Source organism: Rhea pennata, chromosome 1 (genome assembly GCF_028389875.1).
Source record: "Rhea pennata isolate bPtePen1 chromosome 1, bPtePen1.pri, whole genome shotgun sequence".
NCBI classification, from domain to species: domain Eukaryota; kingdom Metazoa; phylum Chordata; class Aves; order Rheiformes; family Rheidae; genus Rhea; species Rhea pennata.
The window spans coordinates 94325731-94351495 of NC_084663.1; the positions used below are offsets into that span (position 1 = coordinate 94325731).

The 25765-nt window shown below is 37.9% G+C and overlaps 1 protein-coding gene and 1 long non-coding RNA gene across 3 annotated transcripts in view; one reads left to right on the forward strand and one right to left on the reverse strand.

The window, feature by feature from the left end:
• Positions 1-25765, reverse strand: part of COL8A1 (collagen type VIII alpha 1 chain) — a 96810-nt gene that overhangs the window by 67919 nt on the left and 3126 nt on the right. The window contains exons 1-2 of one of the 2 annotated variants that reach the window (XM_062595771.1): positions 13056-13074; positions 12544-12674 (exon numbers count right to left, since the gene is read on the reverse strand). The gene's annotated coding sequence lies outside the window, so the exon portion shown is untranslated. Of the gene's footprint in view, positions 1-12543; positions 12675-13055; positions 13075-25765 lie in introns of those variants that run through there. The other variant, XM_062595763.1, reaches the window with a different exon arrangement.
• LOC134151342 (uncharacterized) overlaps positions 22688-25765 on the forward strand; it is a 194102-nt gene continuing 191024 nt past the window's right edge. Inside the window, exon 1 of the long non-coding RNA XR_009960824.1 lies at positions 22688-22778. This is a non-coding gene — a long non-coding RNA (uncharacterized LOC134151342). The remainder of the gene's footprint in view (positions 22779-25765) is intronic.

Consider the following 25765-nt stretch of genomic DNA (forward strand, 5'->3'; position numbering starts at 1 on the left):
GCTATACTCCTTTGTCCAAGGCCAAGCTGGAAGGAGAGTTATCACAGAATCACAGAATGGGTAAGGTTGGAAGGGATCTCTGGAGATCATCTAGTCCAACACATAGCTCAAGCAGAAGTCACCGAGAGCCTGTTAGACAGGGTTGCATCCAGGTGGGCTTTGAGTAACTCCAGAGTAACTGCCTCTCTGGGCAACCTGCTCCAGTGCTTTGTCACTCTCTGTCACTCACCAGTTCTGCTGGTATTGATAGCCACAGAAATTCTGCTAGTGATATCACTAAGAGCAGGGAGCATTGACTGCTGGTGTGGCTGATGATGATTGCAATCCTATGTTCTGTACTGCCAAATATTCTGAAGGATTTTTCCCTCTCTTAAAAGTAATAAGTATATATCCTTCTACTCATATCACAGTTCAAATTTTTTCAAGGCTCACGTATCTTTAAAAATAAAAATTGGCTGCCAGTTGATGATGTTTCTACAGTTGAAGACAAACATCTTGTGCTTCACAGAGAAACTTTCATTCTGTCTTTCTCTCTTCTGAATGTTCTTGAAGTTCTTTAATTTATGTGCATAAAGGCCTAATCTTTAGGTTAAAATGATTTTCACTCCAGATTTACTTTTCCTTCCTCCCACCTATTAGCTTTTGCTGCTCAAAATAATGCTGCTGAAGTAAACAGTACCTGAGACAGAGTTACAGCAAGATGAAAAGGAAAAGTGAATTAAGCTAGCTCTGTTATTTCAATTGAAACAAGATACTGATGCATTTCTTTTTGTGATACTTTTTCAAAAGAAAAAGAATAAAGTTCAAAGTAAAATTATTATGAGTTATAATAAAGTTCCAGTTTATAGATATTTTCCAAAATTACAAATCAGCTCTTTTCTTTTTTTCCTCTCTTCCTCTCCTCTCAGTGTTTAGCATCTTCAAGAACAGTTACATTACAAGAGAAAGTTCTCTTGCTGTCACAGGGATTTTGTCAGACAGTACTAGAATGAATTGGGGCTGAGACGGTTTGGGGGAAGTACTATTCCACCTTTGCCCTTCAATTTGTAATCAGTATAAATGTGTCAATATAGAGGACACATCCAAAAATATTTCCATCCATTCAAAGACACAGTTGAAACCAAATTCTTTCATCATTTTTGTTTTATATTTGGCCCGACTTTCAAATTAGGTAATGGAAACCTAATCCTTCCATGCTGCAAACTATTTTGCAAGACCAACCAGTAAGAAGTCCACCTGCTCAGATTAGAAGAACACAAAGATATGTAACATTTGTTGTTCTTCTACAAAAATATTCCTGAGCGCTTTGACTATGCTACTTGAAGGCAAAAGTAAACTTCTAGTTCAAGAATGACATTTATCATGAGCTATAGTACAGTGTTTCTGTCAGGGTAGCAGACTTGGACTGCTTATGTTAGAAGCTATAACTCAGTCTGACAAGGTTAACAAGAAAACACTTCCACATAGCAAACCACACTTAAATTCCCATCTTGACCCAACTCTTTAGATGTCTAAAAAACAGTCAGGTCATATTTGGCCTGTAGTTCCTTATGAGCCACAGCTTTTGTGAGAAATACAGAGGGATCTCTTCACAAACACTCTTAAGAATCTCATATGCTGAGTTTGCAAATAGCCTGCTGAATGGCAATAAACCTTTTTTAAAGATTGCTGTTAATAACAGCGCTGCTTGGAATGAATTTGCATGGACTAGTGCATCTATAGCATAATTATTGCATGTGAATATTATACCTGTATGTGATACTATCCTGACTACAAGTCATGCAGCACAAATGCATACTTATGTATTTAGTCACTGTTTGGCTAAAATCATCTCTGTGTTGTTCTGCTCTTTCTTCAGGCCTCTTTCTCATAGCCACTTATTTAAAGGGACAGATCACAAGTGACATAGTACATAGCGAACCTATGAAGCTATAATTCATTGCAGGACTCTTTTCCAGGGGTCTTTCTAACATGTCCTGAGGTAGTCAAGCTTTGGTTTTAAACTCTTTGACATTCATATTAAAGAATTATCATGTTAAAATGCTCAAATGTGGTCAAGCACCTTTCAGCTGCATTCTTGCCATTTGGCACACACAGAGCAGTAAATAGAAGGATACTGGAATATTTTCCTAAAATTTTCCACTATAGATTTCCATACTGAGGAATACCCTGTTTTGGGAACATCTATTCCTATCAGTACAGTGCATCTTGTGGATTCATGAAGAGCACTGACACCAAAGAGGAGGAGGAGGAATTTTTTAGTGTATGATACGAGGAAGTGGGTAGGATGAAACGAAGAGACAGGAAATGCTTGGCTGAACAGAGGGAGGAAAAACCTCCCTGTTAGAGTGTGCCAGGATGTGTCCAAAGGAAATGCTGGAATCTCCCTTCTCAAGGGACTTATAAAACTAAGCACTAGAAAATGTACTGCAGGGAACAATATTGCACTGCCAGAGAAATGGGCTGGATGATCTAATTATTTTCCGTCTCTAGCCTCTCTGTATCTATGAATAATCCAGATTTCTCTAGCTGCTTTTTTTTCTCCACTAATTTCCAAAACAGTCAGCTGGGAATTTTTTTTTAAAGAAATAATTATTTTCAAATTTTCAAATCAGTCAGCCCTGAGGCTCACCAAATTCTGACCTTCCCTATGATATCTTTCTTTCCAAAGCTATGAGAGATTTAGAAAAAAAATGCATGTTATGCTAGACATAATGTTAAGCTCAGTTAAGTTTAAGAATGGGTACACTTTGGTTTCTGCAGTGTATGCCTGCAGAATTTGGGGACAGTCATCCTTAAGTTTTTTGGGGGCTTTTATTCTGCATAGAGCACTTAAATAAGATAGAGGCCATGTTTCAGTCTTCCATATTTCATTGACTCCAAACAGAAATTTGAGTAAGAAGCATTCAGAAATATAGAATGTGACCCTAACAGATTTTAGGAAATATTTGTTAGAAGGTCAGAAGTGTCTTGAATATTGAGTTCCAGTCTGAATTTTGGAGTCTGGATTACCGCTGCTTATAGCATTCATGACATAAGCAGCTTTGTTTGTCTCTTGTTCTGATGGACACCTTAAAGAAAAGCTTTTTAAAAGTTAATTATGCCAGTGTTGCAACTCTTATCATCACAGGCATAGATTTTATGCAACTCTAGATCCTCTGAGAATATGACTTTCATTTTAAATTAAAATGTTGGCCAAAGCTTGAAAAATATCAATCTACTGGTTCAAACATTAGTAGGCAGATAGCAAAATATTTTTATCTTATGATCTGGAAGCCAATTTTATTATGTTTTCCTACATTTGAATGCCTGGAGTTACCAATAGTCTGCTTAATAGATAGAAAGAGTGATGGATTTATTTTGTTTGCAGTAAGTATGTCCTGGACATGAACACAGGAGTGAGCTTGAATAAACTGGCATGAGCAGGTTCTTGCTATGAAGGCTTGCAGTTGACTAACTGTACTACTGTCATGTGCAAGAAAGCTATTGCTGGTGCTTTGTCAAAGACAGATAACAGGTGAATTAAAATTCAGTGCTAAATTCAAGCAGTGCAAATAAGAGAGGAAGTCAGAAAATGTGTTGGGTTGTATTTTCCCATCTTAACTTTTAACACCTGAGTGTAAATAACAATACAAAGTGCCTAAAAATAAATCTAGTTCACATGAATTCTAGAGAAACTCTAACACAAGCGAAGTCCCAAGGGAGGGTGTCCAGTTACACGTGTTCTCATTAGGAAGAAGTCTTACTGGCTGCTTACTGGTTTTGTGGGCAGAATATTTTATTGGTTTCTTAGAAGTATTTGTAACTTTTACAAGAGGCAGAAAGTCCTAAAAATTATCAAGCTGCTGGATGTCCCATAAACAATATGTAGTATAAAAGAGGTTGCTGAGTTGTCTGGCAGTTAAAGATGATGATGAGAAAGGAAAAGGAAAAGGAAAAGGAAAAGGAAAAGGAAAAGGAAAAGGAAAAGGAGAAGGAGAAGAGAAAAGACATTATTTGTTTATGCTACATTATCTACTTTGAAAAAGAATAATTTTCTGTAAAACGCTGACACAATCTTTGTACAACAATACAAAGGGCATCTCTAACTTCAAAAGGGCTAGAAGATTTCAAAGCAGTGCCTTTAGGCTTGTGTCAAATTAAAAAATCAGAGTTTGACAATCAAAAGAAGTAACTATATGAATAATCTCTTTTTTTGGTAGATTTGTATCATTTTATATCATAAAATGTATTTTGTATCACAGAAAAATATTGAAAAGCAGATAATTAAGGCTGAGAGAGAATAAAGACATCACAGAACTGTGGTGTTTGAAAGAGGATAACTGCAGCTTCTGCTCAAGTCAAATTATTTGGTTGACACAAAGGTGATCTAAGCTGACTGGAATATGAGGCTCACAGAAAAGAGATCTTTTCAGTGGTCAAACTTCCATAGAACTTACATGGGTCTCCAATATGTTGCTGGATTTCTCCTTTATTGCCCCACCAAAGTTTATTTCCCCCCAAAAATGATGTTAGGTGTCTTAATATCTCTATGGATGTGAATTAACATGAGTAGAGTTTGTTAAAGGTAGCCATACACCACCTGCATGTCTTTTATGGACTTGGTACTTCTCATCCCTTTAATAAGAAACACAAGTGGTGTTTTCATTGAGCCATATATTTCAAGTTTTTTCTGTTGTGCCATTCACCTTCAAGGTTGAATATCATTTACATGTGCAAAGAGCCTTCATCCTTCCTATCCCTAATTTGTTTACAGCATTCAAATACAGCATAGATTTTTTCGTTTGTATACATCTTCTAGGTCTTTTTGAAACATTTCATTGCACTTTTCCCCAAAAGAAACACTTATTCTATATGTGAAAACATGTACACACACATATGCATACAGGCATAAATAAAAGATTCAGTTCAACAAATCAAAGATGAAATATCAACATATACTTAATCGTATTGCCAACCTGACAGAAATTACGAGAAAGATTCCCTTTAACTACACTGACCCTAGTGACTGAGGAACACATAGTTGCTATGAATCAGAGTCATAGGACATATTACCAGATCAAGCAGGCAATGTGTATGTCTCTTGCAGTTAAGCAGCAAGTTTGTGAGTTCTTTAAGACATAAATCATTCAGCTATATCCTCAAGGTCAATGAGTAGTGCTAGGCAGTCTTCAGCATGTCACTTCACAAATGCTAACCAGTTCATTATCCTAACTCCTGGGTTAAGGGGTGTATCGTTACCATTTTTACAAATAGGAAGCTGAGGCACAAAAAATCTTGTGCACAGATGGACAAAAGTAGTGGATGGCCTGACTCCTATTCAGGGGTGTTCTGTGGACATTAAGTGCCTGTATAATGTTGGTGCAAATCCTGCATCCAAGTGCTGCATCAAAGTGTAGACCTTCTTGGTACACTTAGTCACTTTACCCTAGAAATGTCTTACTTTATAAACCACTCAGTAAGAAAGATAGCTCAAACTAAAAGCAAGTTATAAGTACTAACTTTCATTTAGAAGAAAGAAACAGTATTAAGACATGATGTTCATGTAAGCATCTACCTGTAAAAAGGCCTCTTTTTCAGACCAGAGATATTTTGATGAATGGTTTATGATAGAATTTCAAGGCTGTAATTTATGCTGAGAGCCAGTTACTTTTGTTAAATTCATAAAATTGCTAATCATTTTGTCAGTCTATCATGGAGAACTTGAGCTGCAATGATCACACAGAAAACAAAACTTTTGAAATGCCATGCTAGCATTCATGATGCTACTAATTAACCCAAGAAAATAAGCTTACAGTTAGCTACAGTGAAACTAGTATGATGCACTCAAAATGACAGCATGTAGCAATAACACAGCGTGTTCTTGATCAAGATGCATTTACTCTGTTGAGCCAGAGGTCGCTCAAAAAAAGGAAGGACAAGCTAACAGCTCTCTTCAAGAGCCTGGGTAAATCTGTCCATGAACATCTGTTTGTATTCAGCAGTTACTAATTTGAAAATATTCTGCATGTTGTAACAATACTTAAATGAAAATCAGTCAAATCTGAATTTAGTCTGCATATTTCTGACCCATACGCCATAATGTTTCATGATTCAGTTATTGTGCATATCTTCTCTCTCTTAAAATATTCTTTATTTTAAATAGATATAGTTGAGAAAAATGTTATTTCTAGGACAATACATAAATAAATACTTAATAAAAATGCAAAATTAGTGCTAGTTCATCTTTCAGGCTCAATATTAATAAATCATACCTGAAAGAACTGAATAAAGGAAATAAAATTGCTGATTCAGTCTTAACTGGATTTAACATTTGCCTAAATCATTGAACACTAAGAAAAACAGCCTTATGACAGAAATTCTGCACTTGGCAATTTGAACAGTTCTTTGGGAGGAGGGGAGCTGTATCTGTGTTTTCCTCTAAGTTCAAAATACTTTTTTTAGTCCCCGTCTTTTTTTAATTCCTACTACTTTTGTCAAGCAAAAGTTTAACAATCCTGAAGCACACTGATAAGAAAAAACACACCTCCATTTTGTCTCTACGTATAAATTTTAAAATCTATGGCTAGCTACTATGAAAATAAAATGTTAGTGAACCAAGATTTTTTAAAGTGATTATTATTATGGTTAACACAACTACTGGATCTCAAAATTAGGTAGCTCATAAAGGTTGGGGGAGCTATCTTAGAGTCTAACCTCTCTCTACAAAATGGAAATCTTTAGGATATTTGAAGCTAGATGCTTAAAATCTCTGAGCAGTTTGACAGTCTTATCCATCTTTTCCTTGCCCATGCAGGAACACAGATTTCTTACTGAGGACATGATTTTATGCTCACTGAGCTGAAAGACTCTATCTGGATATAGAATTAGGTCCTTTAATTAAGTATTTGCCCTAAAGAATGTGTAGAACCTTCCTTAAAATGTATCTATGATTACCAAAACAAGGGTTTCAGTATGTATACATACGAACTATTAAGTAGAAATGAACTATCTCTCCAAGACTGAAAAAGGAGTGCACTGAGAAACCTTTCCAGATGACACCAGACTGTGAAGTGCCTTATGAGAAAAGTCTTGGCCCATCCTATCTGCTGATAAAACTTGCTTTCCACTTCAGTAAAGCCAAAATTTCATTCTTGGATGATGTCCTAGAGTTTAACAATACCACTAAGAAAAATTTCCCATGACTTCTGGTTAATTATCCAGAGTAACAAGTTCTTCCCTCGGCAACTTTATGTCTCAGCTATAGAAAAGCACTACTACATGAATTTTTATCAAGTGCAAACTCCACAACAAGGAAGATAAATTCACCATTGCAACCATCTGACTTTATTAGTTACTGCTATACAATAAAGTAGTTTAACAAAATCTGTTGAGACTCATATTCACTATTAAGTTAACACAATGTTATATAAAATGCGATCCCAGTTTGGTCCATGCTCCATACACATACATCTTAATGTTCATTTTGTGGATTTGAGACAAGTAGTCCGATTGTAGACTCATAAGCAGAGGACAGGTATCAAAATTTATCACTTTCCATTACAGATGTGTATGTGCACATACACATGCATGGATTAGCCTTAGTGTACGCAAATCTTCATAGCATGGTCACAGCCTAGGTTTTTTCAGGTACTAAGATCCAGTCCTTGCCCACAGTGCTCCCATAAGCTCAGGAAAAATGAACGCATTCTTGCACAACTAATTGAAAAGAGCTCACAGATAATTGTTGCTCACTGCACTTTAGAGAACTTTAAACATGCCTCAGCCTTTAGCACTGTATTTGACTATGCTGCCAGCATAAGCACAAAGACAGAGTAACAGTCATTGTTCTCTAATATACTTGTGCTAAGAAATTTAATAATTCAAGTTCATTTTGAGGGGTAGCGTGGGGAGAAGGCCCTAAAAGGGCTTTAGAAGAAATTAATTTCATGTATCAGAATTATTTTGTAAAAGAACTTGAGGAAATATACTGGCAAGGAAGTGGAATGTATATGTAAAAATCTCAAATCCTTTCTATATAAAAATATCTTTTTTTACATTCCTATTTACATCTTCCTACAAATTAATGCATTTCAGGTGTTTATTACTGTCAGGGAGGATATGTAGCCAATCATCCAAGATAATGTTTAAAAAAATAAGAATGAATGAAAATAAATTACTCTTAATTATTATGTTATGATATGTAATCAACTCATAAAAGTTATGATCACATTAGGTTAGTACACTAGAAATGATTAATAAAAGTTAGATTAAATGTAGATTTGGGAAAAAACAGACAAATTTGGGGGGATACAAGACCTCCTTATATTGGTTAAATATTGCCTTTTCCAACATAATTTGCCTCATTTATATTCTTGCAACAGAGAAAAAAGATTAAATAAAAAGAAAGGTGCTTGTTTAACTTTGCAAGCTAAATCTCATGCATTTGTGAAGAGCTTTTCCAGTGTTTTCCTCTCTCTCTTCACAGTGCTAAGTTGCAACAGTATTCTTGGAAAGACTGACTTACCAATATTGATGATAAAGGCAATATTCTTTTTAAGAGACAAAACATTGAAGATGAGAGTCTGTGAGGATAGGTTTCATATAGCTAAGCTATTATATCATCCTTCTTAAAATGGATGGAAAAAAAATCTTAGCTGGGTCATGATGTTCGTATGCCAAAAAGGTAAGTCCAAAACTGAAACTGAAGAACCGTGAAAGTGTGCGTATCTTAAAGTCGATAAGGAATTTCTTTGTATGTGTTGAACTTTTTCCTCTGTGCCATCTGTATGAAAAGTGTGAGTTTAAGAGAAAGCTGGAAAACTGGAGACACAAATGTCTCTCTTAAAAAGCTGCATCATCTCAAAATTTGTGTGTGGACTGATCTGTAATCCAACAAGAATCCCTCTGCAATGGGGAATTATTGTTATTCTCATTTTGTAGATGGATAAGCATGCAAGTGGCAAAGCTACATAACTGTAAAAACAAACTTTTCGGAATATAGAGAGATGACATGAAAAGGAGACATGTGGGGGAGATGTGTGTATTTTGGGGGTGGTGTTAAAAAAAAACTGCCACCACACCTACTGGGATTACTCCTGAGTTTATCCAGGGCAAAATTTTGATGATTCACAATTGGCTTTTGAGATGCCAGTCTTGCACTTTGCTTGCTGTGCATGTAGTGCTGCCCATCACCTGTTGTTAATTATAACATTCTATAAATCTAATGTTAGGAGGCCAGCAGAGAGACACAGTGCCTGCACTGGCTTAATGGACACTCTAGGAAAAAAGTAATTCTTCAAGAGTTCAGTCCTGGATAGTTTCTGTGAACCTGGTATTGTCATGAACTGACAGTTCCATTAAGAAAAACCCCAATGGATGCCTTTAAACAAATAAGGTCCTGGCTTTATATCATCATTGTGGTTTCAAGCACCACATCAACAAATCGGGAAGCAATCATTTAATAAATCAAAGTAGCTTGCTTGGTAATAAATATTTTTCTTAGAAACCACATTATTCTCTTCTATTGATCATATGACTTCCCAGTTCCTGCATTTTTTGACATTACTGGAGTGAAAAAGGAATGTGGGAAATAACTCAAGATGGTGAAATCATTCAGTTTAGCAGTGCCTACACTGTGTTTCTGAGAACAATTTAAATATGTGTGATTTCAGGCAAAAATGATCAAATTCTTCCCTTCTTCAGGTGACTACAATTCAGCTGAATTACACAGTACTACCTCTCGGAGAGGAGGAAAGTATTTAGCTTTGACTAAATCACTTCAATTTAATTTCTCAGCTTTATATTCTATAAAGTAGAAGGGTGAGTACTATTTCCATTTCACAAGATTGGGAATTATTTTTTTGCCTCTATGGGCTTTGAACATTTACAAAATTCTGCAAAAAATACCGTGAATCATTACTATTGACTCTGTGTTCTTTGTTGGCTGCCATTCAGAAAACTTCTACTTCTACAGATAAATAGGCATTTGTAGTCAGCAGTGAAATGAAATCCATCATCAAAAAAAATAAGGAACAAATAACATAATAGTTTGGAAAGAGGAAACAAATATGAAGATCTATATTCTGCTGTCAGTGACAAGAATCTAAAGCCATAGTGGGTCTGAGCATGAGTCCTGTAAACACATGTGCATACAAATATCATTATCTGTAAGAAAAGTACTATTGCATTTAAACATAAGTATTCTCATGTGCATTAATTTGCTGATGTAAAAGTTCAAATTGTCAGGGATCTATCTGTTGGCATTACCAAAGACTGTAAGTTGGTCAAAAATATTTAGTCAAACTTTACTAAAAACAAAGCTGCCTTTGCATATGTTTGTTTGTACTTGTATATGAAATCGTGTGTATGTTTTACTTTAAGAATATAAGCAATGAACACTACTCCCATAAATAATAGTGCTTTGTACTAAGTCCTTCAAGATTTCTAATGTCTTCTAAGAAGGTCATAAAAGGTTTATAAAAGTCTGAAGATTCAACATGCTTTACTGCGATCCTTTTATGATATGCTTAGAATACAATGATCTCTGTTATCATTCCTTTTTTCCCCCCTTTTTCTTGTTCCACTGTTATCCAGTATTCCACAGCAAGTATTTTAGTTTTCCTTGGGTGAGAGATGCTTTTTGTAATAAAGTACAATGTGGGTATGAATATATTTATATGGCTTCCACAGCTTACTGGCTCTGCTTGCTAGTAAAAATATGGTTTTGATTACTCTTAAAACTCCTGATTCAACCTACTTTAGGAAAGTTGAGATATATTGCTTTTCGCTGTTCACATGACATACTGTGCATTCTAGCTTATTTGAGATCCAAGGTACAGTGCAGTGGACTTGCATCAAAAGACAGACTTTTGAAACAAGCCTTGATTGCAATAGGAAATGTAACTTAAGGAATATCAATAACAGAAAGATAACACAAACCAGTTCAGATTTTGGGCAACTAAATTCTAAGTGTTTCAAAATGATGGTTTAGGAGACAGAATAAAAATGCTGAAAGTGCAAAGGAAATATTATGAATCCTTGAAAAAATCAGAGTAATGTTTGTTTAACAGGCAGACTTCAAATGACCTCAAAGAATTCTGTGCCACGTTGGTTACTGCCCAGTAATAGAATTTCATTACTTTGAAAGAAAATCTGGAGCCTGAGGCAGGTTGGTTAGATATACTAATAAGAATAATTCTATTCTATCTAGGGGATCTTCCTGCACACCTATTTTTTTTTTTCCTTTTGTCTGCATTGGTGACTATATGGTATTCCACTGATTTATAAATCTTACATAAAAGCAATTAATTCTTTGCACTAAAGGTATTTTTCTTAGTTCACCATCATTCAGCTGTATCTGTATGCAACTCTAGACATTTTTTTTTAATTCAAGACGGGGGGAAAAAAAGGAGCTACAAAGTGAAAAGTGCACCCTTCCCCAAATCCATCTTAATGGACTGTGAAAGGTGTATAATTCTGTACTTAATTCTATTAGGGCAATGGACAGAACATTGACAGTATCTTGATTACTGATAATACCGAGAGAAGGGGAAACACTGAAGTCCCATAAGGGCACAAGACTTTCAGAAAGCGTTTTCCTCAGTTCCTTTCTACCTGAGTTCCTAAGTTAATTGCACTTCCGCATCCTCAGGGGCACTGACTAATGGCCAGGTCAGAGCCATCTCCCTCTCCGGGGATACAGTTCTGCATTTGGTTGCCTTTCACCCTGTGTCCTAAGTTGCACGTTCCTATAGTTTCCTTTGACTACATCAGGCCTGGGCTCTGGACAATTTTGTTCTTAGGGCAAAAGATGACACTTTTAACCAGTGACCACTGAGTTTTCCTAAACATAGCTTTTCTTGCTGAGGGAATAAGAAGACAACCTATTTTATGCCCACCTCTCTAAGGACAAACTCAAAGTACAAGTGTCTCAAAAGCAACTGATGTCCTCAGTAAAGCCTCTCTCTCACTCAGAAAAATACCCTGATACCTTCTGGCTTTATGACTGGAGGAGTTCTCATCTCAGGCTTGGGAGTGGTATTTCCAGGAAGTTTCTAGCCTTTGTGTGTTTTTGACAAGATAGATCCCTTTCAAAGGTGATAATTTTCCACAGGTAATAAAACTTTGAAAGACTTGCTAACTGTGTTGTTTCAGCATTACAGTTTTAAATTACTCTCCCTGTCCTCAATGACTTTAGCCCTAATGCCCATGCATCGAAAAAGTCTCCAACATATCTGTAATGGTTACACAGGCTGTTGCATCTATCGATGTTGCTATTCTCTTTATAAAGGGAAAGGAGCTAACACTTGTGATTGCTTCCAAAAGCAGAATGAGTTTGCTCATGTTAAATAATGCATTCTTACAAAATTTATATTAATGGATGGAGCCAAAATCTCTGTGCCTGTTAGCAGAGAAAGTCAGATTTCATGTCTTTTGGGTCAAGTGATGCTATATTTCACAGCATAATGTTCTGGCCAGAAATGTTTTTATTGGCATGGAATTTGGGGGAGGGGAAGTCTCTTTTATAGTGCTTAAAAAATTAAATTATAGGAAGAAAATTACCTCAGGTTAATAGGAGAGTACTTTAATCCGCAGGTTCTGATATCTAGACTCAACATCCAGTAATGAAGAGATCATAACAGTGCTGAATATCAAATCTGAATGATTCTGACAGTCTGCTTTTTCCTCTGTTTCTGGGAAGAGAGGGAAAGAAAGCATATACGTTAGTACTCTCCAAAATATTCAGGACCACAAAAAATATTTTTTACTTTTGTTGAATAAATAAACTACATAAAGTTTATATTGTTTACCTATTTTAATATTTTTTTAAGTAATCAGAAGTTACCACATTAAATAAACACAAGCCAGCACAGGAATATTGAGTTTAAAAGTATTGCTCAGCTTACAATGACACCGTGAAGGGCTCATATTTTTTTTTATGTTTCATTCTGAGTAATATTATCTGTATGCCCACATTATGCTTCTGTGTAGCCATAAAGTTCACAGTGAGCTGAGAGTTATTTTCTCTTTGGACTGCTTTGTGTATTTATTACAAAAGATCACTACTTACTTACTTCCATTACTACAGAGCTGAATTTTCTCTCATCAACAGCAATCAATTTCAAGCTAAGAATTTATTCAAAGATTTGGACAAGTGAAAGCTGGAAAAATTAGAATGAAAATCAAAATATTACACTGTACAGTATAAACTCCTCGGTTTATCATAAAATATCAGGACACAACAAACTGCAACAACAAAGCCTAAAACTGAAGTAGGCTTTTTTTTTCTCATAAACGAATAACAGTCGACAGTTCTGGAATGTGCACTTCTATCCCATGAAAACATTTTTCCGCTCGGCCTTTTCCAAAAATCAAAAGTTCAAAGCTAAACTACTACACGTTATAAAAGAACAAATTTACCATGACACTTAAGCAAAGATATGAGTCAGTGTACTCAGCTTTCTTGAAGGAAGAAGGAGTTATGTTTCTTGTTAAGGCAAGGTTTGAAGTAAAGACATTATTTTTGTAGTTTTATATATCTCCTTATGAGATAATTATTTTTCCACGTAGATGTTCCATTTTATTATACAATAAAAGTTGTAATATATGCCATTTTTTTTACTGATATATTAATTAAGCTTTACCACATTCCTCTGAAGTAAACAAAACATTAACATCCTTGTTATACAAATGAACAAATGCAATGGCAAACATTAAGATACTTGGTTCGATATCATTCAGCATATCTGTGAGAACCTCAGTTACTCTTGCTTTTCTCTCAAAAGTGCTACCTTTGTTCTTGAGAACGGAACAAGCAAGATGAGTAGTATGTAAGGAAAAGGAGAAAATGAGAGGTGGTTTTTGATTGCTGTGGGTGGAGTAACTTTTATCCAGAGTAAAAAGCAGATGAATTTGTGTTGTCTTAAGTGTGAGGTGTATAACACAACACATTAAGCAGCTGAATTGCTCTATTCAGTTTTTAAAACTAGCCAGGAAATTTGGAACACCATTTGCTTTTATTTGGAATGAGTGGCTGATTCGTTCTTCTACCTTGAAAAGCCTCTACCTCTGTTCCTGATCTGAAATAAAGTGGCTATCCTGAAGGTCATTCCTGTTGTACAATGGGAGAGAAGTCTAAAAAGCCAAAGAGCTCCCACTAATGTGGGGCCTGGCCATCTGCAGATGTGGAGTTGATCTGGAATATGTTAAGGGATGCAAACTTCTCCTTGGTACTGTAGTAGCTTTAACATATTCAGTTCTTTCAAATAAATTGATATTGCAAAGTTTTATGGTTCAGATCTGAGGTATATACAAACTTCAGGGGTAGTAAGATCTAGATTCAGACCTTTGACACTGAACCTTACGTTCAGTAGAGTGGAATCAAAACCACAAAATCCTTGAGCTTGGAGAAAGCTGACATCTGAATCCATATGTAGCAGTCAAGGCCCACCATAAGGATTCATTTTTCCCTAATTAATATGTAAAGATATATTAAGTCACTCCCTAAGGCCAGTGTTCACTTACTGTACAGAAGATATGCTCAAATTGAGGGACACCTGAAATTCTTTTTATGTTCCATTTCTATTTTAGAACAATATAGCTGAGGCTTCACTATAATTTCTGTAGTTGCCCCCTTTTTTATTGTTTTTATGAGATGACATGAGAAAGGACCTTACCTGGCAATTACCCATAATTATAAGTTCTATTTAGCCTTTTTAAAATACCATTATATTTCACAGGGGAATATAAAGAGGGTATAATGCTGTTGAAACAAAGGGTTCGTTACCTTTAACTGTTAAAAATTTTCACAGAAATTCAACAAAAAATTTTCATTGTTACTGTTTTAAAGGCCATTAACTGAATAACCCATTCGTTATGAATATGATTGCAGAAATAAATGGAGAGTTTGTGGGAAATACTTCTCTGGTAAGGGACACAGTGCCTATTTTCCATAGGGCATAAATGATATTAGTGCGAATGATTAGCAGCATTAGGCAACTGAAGAGGGAAGCCTGCATTAGATCACCTGCTGGGTCGGTGAACCATGTTTTGATAAACCCTAGAATAAAGAGGGGATAAAAGCAAACAGTCTTTAACAGACAAGGAACTCATTTCATTTTCAGTCATCCATTGAATTATAAAAATCACTCAGGTGTCCACATAAGGATGTATATGTCATTAATAGCAGAGAGCAATTAGGTGACAGAGCCTTGGTAGAAAGAGGGGAGCTGATCAATAGGCAAGTGGCAGGTACATCTGCTGGCTTTGTGCAAATAAAGGTGAGAAGCGGATTTCTTCTCTCTTTCTGTGGAGCCAGCCACAGTCCTCACTTCCATGCTCCTTGTTTTCAATACACAAGCAACACAGGCAGTAACACTATGTATATTCTCAAGCAGTCAGTACCATCAGTTCAGCCAAACCTTGCACTGCGGTATCACACAGGGCAAATAAGTATTCCCCTGGTCTGTGCTTCCACCTCTCACATTATGCAAGCGAATAGGAAAGAGATGCTCATCACAGGTTAGGAAAACTGTGTGATTTACAACACTGCTGGTAGGTGGAACAGGAGAGACTGTGGGACCATGAGAGCCAAGTATTTTAAGCATCTGTTACAGGCCTGTGCCAGATGCAGGATACCAGACAAGATGTGCCATTTGTCTGTTCTTGAATGGAATTTCCTATGTCCTTAATACCAAGCAAACTCTGTTTATTTATAATATAACTACTTCTGGTTTTGTAGAAATGATATACAGCACATTTCATCTTTTTGCTCTCACAATGATATTTAAACACTTAGAAAGTAATTTATTTAGCTGTGTAAATTCTGTCAGGCTTGGCAGGTGTTTTGCTTTGTCATGGGCGAATCTGTAAGGGCTGGAAAACTTAGGGAGGCTGAAATGTGTAGTTTACAGATTTTTTTTTTCCTAAAGCTTATCTGGGCTAAGAACTAGATCCAAATTCTTTTAAGACTATGGACAGTAAGTACTGATTTTGAGTGGCCATTCTGATGGCCACGTAAAGAAGCAGGACTTGGAAAATGCTGATAATCCTCCCCTGAATGTTGGTCCCATGTAAGGTGTTTCCCAAAAAAATAAGCAGGAATTTTATGGCAAAATTTTCTTTCAGAACAGGTCAATTCAAAGCTACAGTTCTTTGTTGGAAACACATGTATTAGCTGTAACAGGAAATACCTTGTTTCCAGACAAAATAAGAGAGAAACATAACCATCTCACATACTGAGACTGTTTACCTGGGACTTGGGTATTCCAGGTTTAAGTCTTAGTGCTGTCATGTTGATGCTAAAGACATGAGCCCTTAGATCAAGCAGGAAGGTTAGTGTTAATACATCTAGAACTGAAAGGAATATGCAACAGCCCCACAGTAGACGCCAGTATAAGCCAGCTATGCCAAGGTCAGTCCTCCGCACATAAATCTTTATTGACGCAGGTGCCCCTTTGTTCTGCTTCAGAGGCACACAAGGTTGGGCCCTCCAAACCTGCCAACCTTTTCTCCAGGCTTTTTCTGATGCCTCCGCTCCAGGGTTACAGTCCCCCGACCCCTCACATGTCCTGATCACCTTGCCCTTCACCAAACTGAGACCTTTTTGGGATTGTTGTCAGTTTCTGAGTTCAGAGGGGAGGATACCTAAAAATACACCTCTCGACCTGGGCCCTCAATGGACCTGGTTTTTTTCATGAACAACTTAGAAATGCTTTGGCTTCTTGCACTGACAGGACAAGAGCATTGGGGAAAAAAAAGAACAAACAAAACTCCAACATCTTCAAGAACAAACAAGTGTCAAGTTCTAGTTTCAAATTTGATGACCAAAACCCAAAGCCCACAAAATTACTAATCATAATCCAAGTTCCTCCAGTGAGACCTCTAGAACTTTCTAGGTCACGAGGTACATTAAAATGTGTACAATTAACTGTCTTCATAACCAAGCTGCACGAGCTCATCCCTTTGTGCCTTAGTTTTTCTGTCTGTAGAGCTGAGGCTGTAAAACTTGTCCACGGTATTGCTCTAAGTCCAGCTTCTGACTATAGTTATTATTACAATAATTACTGCAACAGATGTCAGAATCAAGCAGAAAGCACCGGTGTTCAGCAATTCAACTGCAGTCCACAGCTATCGCTTTCTTGCTTTATGGCAAGTATATACCCCCCAGAACAGAGAACAAATGTTCACACTTGCTTCTAGGTGTGGACCTGTTTTAGGACAGTATCTTTATATTTTCTTCCATCAAAGATTTTTCCAGTACACTTTGCTGTTCCTAGCTGTAACTAGAAAAGATACAGCTGCATTTTTTGGCTTTTATAGCATGAGCGCAATCCTCAGCAACAGCTTAGTCAGAGTTGTTTTATAGAACTATTTCTCTGTAAAAATGTTCATTCAGTAGTTGTCATGTAATACTTTTGCTTTCTAAAAACATACTGAGGACCGCCTGTCTTATCCTCCCATTATCTGGTTAGATACCTACTTGGGAGGTGCTCTGAAAACTGGGGACAGAAACAAGGCAGAGAACACTTTTTGAAAGCTAGACTCAGAGTCAGTCTATGATATGATAGCCAGACCAAGAAGTTGTTGCTGAGCAAGAGAAAGCTGCACCTTGAACAACAGTTAGACTAGCACAGCCAGCTTGGAGATGTATCCCTGAATTAGCCTCAGCCGATGGGTTTGGAGACTGTTGTCTGCAAATGGACTTCAAATGATTAGAGCATAAAATACAGGACGCGATGCAGTTTTTTGCATGCATTCACACTTTGGGGTACTCACAATCTGAAGGCATATCTGCACTTCTGGATTTGGACAACCTAATGCAGTTAAATCATGCCGCCTACAGAGGCTCCTGTAGGGAGGCTGCTGCTACCCGTAGAGGTGTAGTCTAGCCAAGAACAGCATGTGTTTCCTCCTCTGCATCTAGCATAACTGCAGCTAAGTGTTTGCTTATGTTCAGAAATGAATGAAATATTCAATGAAAACGAGAGTCTTCACTGACATGACCACTGCTTCTTAATCTTTACACAAAATACTGTTGCCTTGCCCAAGCATGCCTGGCTCCCTAAGGATAATGGAGACAGTACAGTGTTTGGATAGCTGCTGTTTTTTTCTGAAGAGTGGGGAGGGTGTGCCTGTGTGAGGGCATGTTCACAAGAGTTTGATCCCAGAAAGAAATAGGTACATCTGGAAACAGCATAATCCAGATTGCCAGGGTCTGGCACTGTTAGCAGAAATAATCCCCTCTCAGGAAGGTACCGAAATGTGGCTGTCTGGTTTGCCCACAAGTATCTGGGCATTTTTCTTGGCAGGCATGGGTACTGCCAGTTATTTGGTGTTTTAATTCCTGCCTTAACTAGTGTCTATTCTTTCCTTGCTGAAGATGGAAGGATAAACCTGTGGTTGAATCACTGGCCTAGGGATTAGGCAAAGTGGGTTCTGTTCAGATTTTAGTCTGCATCCTTGGCCAGGTCACTTTAACAAGAATTTTGAAAAGTGCTCAGCACCCACAAACAGGATCAGATTTTTCAAAAGCTCTGTGCTTTTCCACTGAGGCAGTGGCCAGATGATCAAAGGAACTTTTCAGAAAATCTGGCCGCAAGTGTCACGAGCGAGAACTACTGGGTGCTGAGCACTCCTGAAAATCTGGTTCTCATTGGGGTGCCCTGACGGGAACCAAGCTCTCCTACTAGCCCCCATCATGGCAGGAAGACACTTGAGAACCTAGCCAGGAGCTCTGTTGAAATGCTACTCCAGCAATTTTCTCTGTGCCTCAATTTCCTCTAAAGTGAGGTGGTGTTGCCAGGGTGCTCATAAGGATAAATTCATTAATGGATTGTTTGTGATGTTCTTGGATGCTTCTGCAGGAGAGGGAGGTGAAGCATATGTAGTATAATAGCTTTCCAGACATACCAAACATCTGTGTAAGTGGGAGTATATTAAAGGGACTGAAGCAGGAGACCAGGAGCTGGCTTTGCTCTATGCAAAATCTACAAGCCTTCAGGTTCAGGAGCTGCTTCTCTTTATATATCCTGAATCCACGACTGGAAGTCAGGGCTCCACCATGCTAGGGGATGTTCAAATAGATTAAAAAGACTTTCACCCTGAAAAGCCTTTGTTTGAAACAAAGTGGTGTTGGGAAAATACTTGGAAAGAAATGATAAAGCTGTTCCACTCAGCCATTTACCTTACAAATTCCCTGCCTGTTGAATACAATAGTTTTATTGTTTTCTTTCCTTGCATAGTGTTTCTCACATCTCTCTAGTGTTGTGTGTTTCTTCGGGTGCTTCAGGGTGCTACAATTTCAGCTTTGAAAGACAGTCCACTCTTCTTATACTAGGTGCCCATGTACAACAATATTATCTTTGCAAGTGGTGTTTTTCATTATAGCACCAAAAAAAACGTATTTTTTCTTTTTTAAATTTACAGTGGCCTCAATTTTGCCTCCAGATGGGGAAATCTGAAAGGTCCTGTGCCTCCTGTCACGCGTGCTAGAGCAGGCTTTTCTTTTCTGAGCAGCCTCTCCCTGCCCAGGGATGCAGCATTTTCTTTCCAGCTGGCAGGAGAGCCCCTCCCTCACTTTTGGCCTTCCAGCACTGTCAGCATCTGCGCGAGTTAATGCTACCCAGATCCTTCTCCAAGGGGCACCGAGGGCTGGCACGCAGAAGAGTTGCCCTGCGGCTGTTATCTCTGAAACCCAAGAAACCTCAAACACGTTGTATTTCCATAAATGCTCCTCAGCTGACTGGGCTGCAGAGTGTTTGCACTTTGCCTCTCCTTCGGGAACAGGAGGTGCAGTTTTTAATCAATTTTCTGACTGCGTATGTGCAGAAATGGTGCTAATGTTAAAACAGGCCGGGACCGCAGTGACACAACGCAAGGCAGGAGGAGGGAAAGAACACGCAGGGCCCGCTGTCACTAGCCAGGGGCTCTCCGGAGCCCGGGCCGGGCGAGCTTTCACCACGCCACCGGGTGATGCCGCCTTCCTTCAGGCTGCGGCAGCGCTTCCCGCTTGGGGGGCGGGGCTGCACGCGCCGGCGCGCGACCCTTAGCGGCGGGTAACGACCGTTAGCGGCGGATAACGGTCGTTGAGTGGAGCGAGAGCACGTGCTGCGCTGGGCGCCCAGAGGGCTGGGGGGGGGGGGGGGGGGGGACGGGGGACCGGCGTGGCGCTCGCTTTAGCTACCTAAACTGACACAAATCTCTGCCACCTGGACAGCTTTTGATTGTTAGGTATGAGATCTCACATTTTCTCTAGAAAAATAATCCAGAAGACTAAGTGAGCCAAAATATCTCTTTCTGTAATAAGGGTCTTCTTAAACCGTGGCTCTGGAGAAGCAAAGAAGGATAGGTTGCTTTTCCCTGAGCTGAGCTGTGAGGCACTGAGTGCCTCCCAGGAGTTGCTAAGTTAACTTCTTACTTAGCTTCGGCTTTGGTGAAAGTTTAAGGAACAGCACCCTACCTTTGGATGTGGTCAGTATTTTGCAGAATAAAGCTGTATGTTGTGAGTGTCCACCAAGTTAAAATTCCAGCCCTCAAAGTATGCTTGATGAATGGGACATTAAAAATATAATAGGTTTTTGTTCGCTTATTTTTAACATACTTGTTTTCATGAAGGGAACAATTAGGAGAAAGTTGAAAGCAAGTGTAACAGAGAAAATGTCTGAGCAGTCTCGAATTTGTTTTTATTGTGTTGTGTAGGCCTTTTGTACTGAGTTCATGAGAGCAGTCAGCATTCAAGTGGCAGATGTTATGTTGAAAATAGAGTGTTTCAAATGAGTAATGAAAAAATAGTTGTTTCAAGTGAATTCTGAACTCAATGAAAAGGAGTTTTTATGCTTGAAATTGAATCTAAGAGCTATCCTTCCCTGACTGAAGGACAGAAATACTCCATGTGAATCACACGCCCCTGAAAATCAGTAACTTGGATGTTAGATACTGAATATTTGCAACTAATTGCTTAAAAGCAATCTAAAACCAAAAGGTGCTGAAGGTGACATTACAAAAGATGGATGAGCAGAAGGTCTTCCCTTTAAACTGAAATTTAAAAGCAATTTGATCAGTTTATAGCAGTACAAAAAAAAGACTTAACTGTTCCATGTGAATCTTTTTTTAATCAAAAATCAGGCTGTGTTGGTAATCTACATTTTTCTGTATTTTCAAATTTGTATGACCAATGGTTTTAGCTGAGGTATCTGGCTAGTAGTGCAAACTTAGGGAACAATCCAAATGTAGTTTCCTTGGTTCCTGACATAGTATATTATGCCCAAATCTCCAGAAGGTAACAGTGGTCTGAAATAGCTCCTGAGAACAGACACTGAAAAAATGCTCTTCAGTAGGATCTGGAATCAGTGGCAACTTAGGAGGTCTATGCAATACAGCCCAAACTGAGCTATGCTAGTTGGAATTGGGATGGCAGCAGGTATTCTGTAATAGACAGAACATCTGATGGTTGCAGGGCTCTATGGAAGACAGGCTCTGTGTGTCCACATACTGCAAAACAGTTTGCAGATTTCACTGCCCAAACTTGCATGCAATGTGTGCTCTCTCTAGGAACTTGGTTTATATGAACACTTTCATCCTTCACTGCAGTGTATTTTTGGAGTTATTCATCAGGAAGACCAGGATAGGATGGGACAGAATATTTTGCATTATTGCCTTGTTAAATAATTTGGGAATTGCTACTTACGAAGTAGGCAGGGTACCTCATGTGAACTCATATTCAGGGTGTGAACTCTCAATTACACAAGTACCAAGTCTTATCAAGTAATCTACAGCCGCAGGTACATCACAAGTTTTACCTGCAGCAAATATTCACGTCTTGGAATAGATTTAAATGGAAGATGGTAACGTCTACAGCCCGTTTTGGAAAGCACAGCTAGGTTTTGCTAAGTTCTGCCCTCCCTCAGCTGAAGCTTTCCCATTCACTGGAGAGCTTGTGCTCTGTTTGAGGGTTCTTTTTTTACCCTCTTTGGGTTGACTAAAATTGTTTTTGGCCCTTTAAATTCTCCTCTCTATTTGCTCAGCAACCACAGAGGCAGTTTATTACTGAAAAGAAATCTAAGAATCAGTTTTGGCCAGCATTGTCTTGGAAAGTTCACTTTATTAACATGGTTTTGGTTTTATTTCAAAAACACTTTGACAAGCACTGACATTTTTGGAATCCGTAAAGCACAAGAGACTTGCTCCTAAAGGCCTAAGCTTTGCATTTTTCTGCAGCAAACAATGTGATGTGCTACTATGGTAAATTCAATTCAAGCCGCTGACTAAAAGGAAATAAGTATTGAGCTTTTTCTTTTTTTCTTCATTTTCTAAAATATGTTTTGTGTGAATGCAAGCGTTTGTGTGATCTGCTTGGTTAACTGCTCTTAACTTCCTTGTTTTTTATCCATAATACAGGTGATATATCAATGCTGGCAGCATAAACTTCCCTTGTGAGCTTGCTTTTGTTTCTCAAGTTTGACCTAAAGTAACCACCTTTTGACTTTTTAATGAGACTTGCCAACAAGGGTCCCAGTTGTGTGTTTTACATTAATGTCCATCAGCTGAGAGCTGGACTAAAATCATCTAATTCATTTACAGAGAAATACTGGGAAATATCTGAGTACTTTCTTTTTCTTTCTTTTTTTTTTTTTTAAAGACAAGCTGAAAGAAAAATTCTCATCTCAGCCACATAAAAGATCCTCCTCTGATGTTCTGCACTCACTGGAGCTCTGCGTACGATGGGAAGAATAGAAGGGCAGAATAGAGATAAATCGTGTGCTGGCATAAGGAGACTTGATTGCTAGATTTCTTCAGTGGTAAGTTGATTGTATTTGTATTGAGCATCCCTGGTGTTGTGCCATCTTAAATTCTGTCCCTTTAAAAATTATATTGAGTAAATCAGAGTCAGTGTAAACATCTCCATTTCATAGACTACAATTTGTTATATTTATTTATTGTTGCTTCATCTTACGTTTTGTTACATAACTTACAAGTGTTTTGTTAGAACCTTGGTTTGCTCTCTGGAATTTTTAATTGCAAAAATGTTGAAATGCTTTACTTGAAAGCCCCTATGCAAATATACAATGTACTATTGTCCACCACTTTCTTTCCCTTCAGAGGAAAGAATACAAGAGTATGTTGGTTTGGAAAGGGTGGTTGCTCTTTTGTTGGTAGGAAACATATGCTACAGATGTTCCAAAAATATGACATAAGATATACCTCTAATGCTAATGTGTCAGGTGGTTAGTTTTGACTTATTCTGCCTTTAATAGTATAGTTTCTGCCTATCCTGTATGCTGCCATGATAAATCAACAGGAGTTAAAGTGAGCTTGGGTACCTGACCAAGAATCCTTCATTTTTTAGTGATATAGATAGTTATTCAAACTAAAATTTTTAAATTTGGAATATTTTATTTTTTCATCTCAACTTGATTTCAAAGTGGCTGAATAAATTGCATGACCTGTTTCTCCAGTTGCATAACCAGATTATATAGGCCTTTCCCGAGAGAATGGAAAAAATGTGTTTAGTGGTTTGGGTTTTTTTAAACATTGGAATGGTCTTATTGGTACCATTTATTTCCATTTTGAAAATGTAGAGTTTTCAGAAGCTGACATTCTGAAGTACTACAGTGTGGGATAGCCAAGAATATTTGTGATAATCAGTGAGGCATCTCTAAACTGAGTGTAATGAGCACATGCACAGTTGTCTTGAAGAGGATGAAAACCAAGGTGTGCCTATGAGGGTAGTATACGATGCATAACAGAAGGATGCCCTAGTTGTGTAGTATTATGAATGACCTAGCCACTAAGATGCTTCTCAAATCCTAACTGGAAAGTTTCTTACCTCCTGGGAACTTCATATTATTTTTGTGTGCCCTTATGTTGAACTCAGTGTAGTTGCTGATGAGACCCTGTAAAGAATGATGTGCACATACGTGCACAGACATCACAGTCATCAGTTTACTGTATTCATGCAGCACTGGGAATAGAACTTATGACCTTCGCCTCCACAAACACAGCTGCTCCACTGGCTGTGGGCTTTGTAGCCAGCAGAGGGAACTGATAAACACTCTCATAGGGCTGCTTTATATATAATTTTTTCTCACCAAGAGAGGGCATTGATTCTCACTCACTTTTAAAAAGGGTACATTACATGTCACTCTTCAACATGAATTTCACCTGTTGTTCAACAGGTCAGACAACAGACTTGTATTCATCTTGCTTTTGTGATGATATATGAACATACATGAAGAAGATTTAATCATCAAAAGATGTCCCTACACTACATAGTAGTATTAATCCCCTGCAGTGCAATTATGAGACATTAAATTCATTACACATCAAGACAATTACAGAAACACATCCAACATTTCAGGAGTATGGGAAGACCAAGCACAATTGTTTACTGATGTGTACAGAGAATAGTCACAGTTATTGCACAACATCCACAAAAGGTTTTGGAACCAGAACTTGTCATTATCTTTTAAACACACAGAGCTTCACAACTTTTGCTGAAGGAGAATTCTTTTGGCATAAAGAATAGATCTCATTTTCTTCTGGAGGGAGGCCACAAAAAGACAACAACACTTGCACAAAACTCTAGCAAATGCAAGTGATGCTCCAAGGTATTTGGTTAATCAAAGGCAGAGCAAGCCACCTTTATGTTTTTGTCTGTTCTTGTCTTGGGTTCCTCATTACAATAGATCAGTTGAACCATTGCCCTTTTGGAAACATGACATTAGTGAAAATAGAAAATTATCTCTCTGAAGAAGGAAGCAACCCACAGCTAAGGATAGTCGGAAAGCCAAAAAATAAGAAAAATACAGAGATATATTTAAGCTTCAGGCATAAAACTTAATCTTTCTTCCCTTGGGAAAAATTCTATGTCGCAAGACATAGAATTAAGTGGGCAGAAAATTCTGCCTCATATGCCTCGAGAACCTATGGAAATTGCCCTCCCTTCTACTACTGGTAGTAATATGACAGTCTACCTAGTATCAGCCTCTATAGTCTGGAGATTCAAAATATGACCCTCCACCACTCCACCCATACTTGTGCACACCTCCCATAATATATGGCCACAATAAATGACCATTTTAACAACAGTCCATTCATTCAGCAAAATTTTAATGTTACTCAAAATTGTTCATGCTCATAATAGGCACAGGGAAGAAAAGAAATGAAACTCCATGTAATTTCAAGGGTATTAATTTAAAGAATGTAGTCTACCTCCTGGCAGTCAGGACAGCTTCTTGTAAAATTCTACTAGCTTATATGTCAAGAGTGCTTGTGCCTCTTAAACAGAAGATAATACATTGCTACCTGCCCCTCAGTTTATGTTTCTGTACTTTAGAGGTATTAAGGCTCATAACAAACCTTAAACAGGTTACCTGTTCTCAACATTAGTCATTCTTTTTCTAGTCCTTAGCACTCGTAGTCTTTCAGTTTCTTCTTGTGCATTCACTATTCAGACATCCTGTCCGTAATCGATGCATACTTAGTGGTGACTTTCAGATTAAGAGTGAGAGACAAGACTTCCAAGGACTGCTGGGGCAATTACTCCAGAAGTCAAGCATCAGCATTCGTTAATCGTTTTTTGGACAATGTAGTATTTGCAAGGCCACAGAAGCAATTGAAGACTCTGTACCCTCATAAATTAGCTTCAGGGATGAAGACTAAAGGGACAGGGTAAGGCTAGTAGGTTTTCTCTTTTTAATGAGTATGAAATTATATCCTATGGGATTGTAGAGGTGGCAACTGATAGCAAATGTAGAAAAGGAAAGAGGAGGATATTCCATGTGCC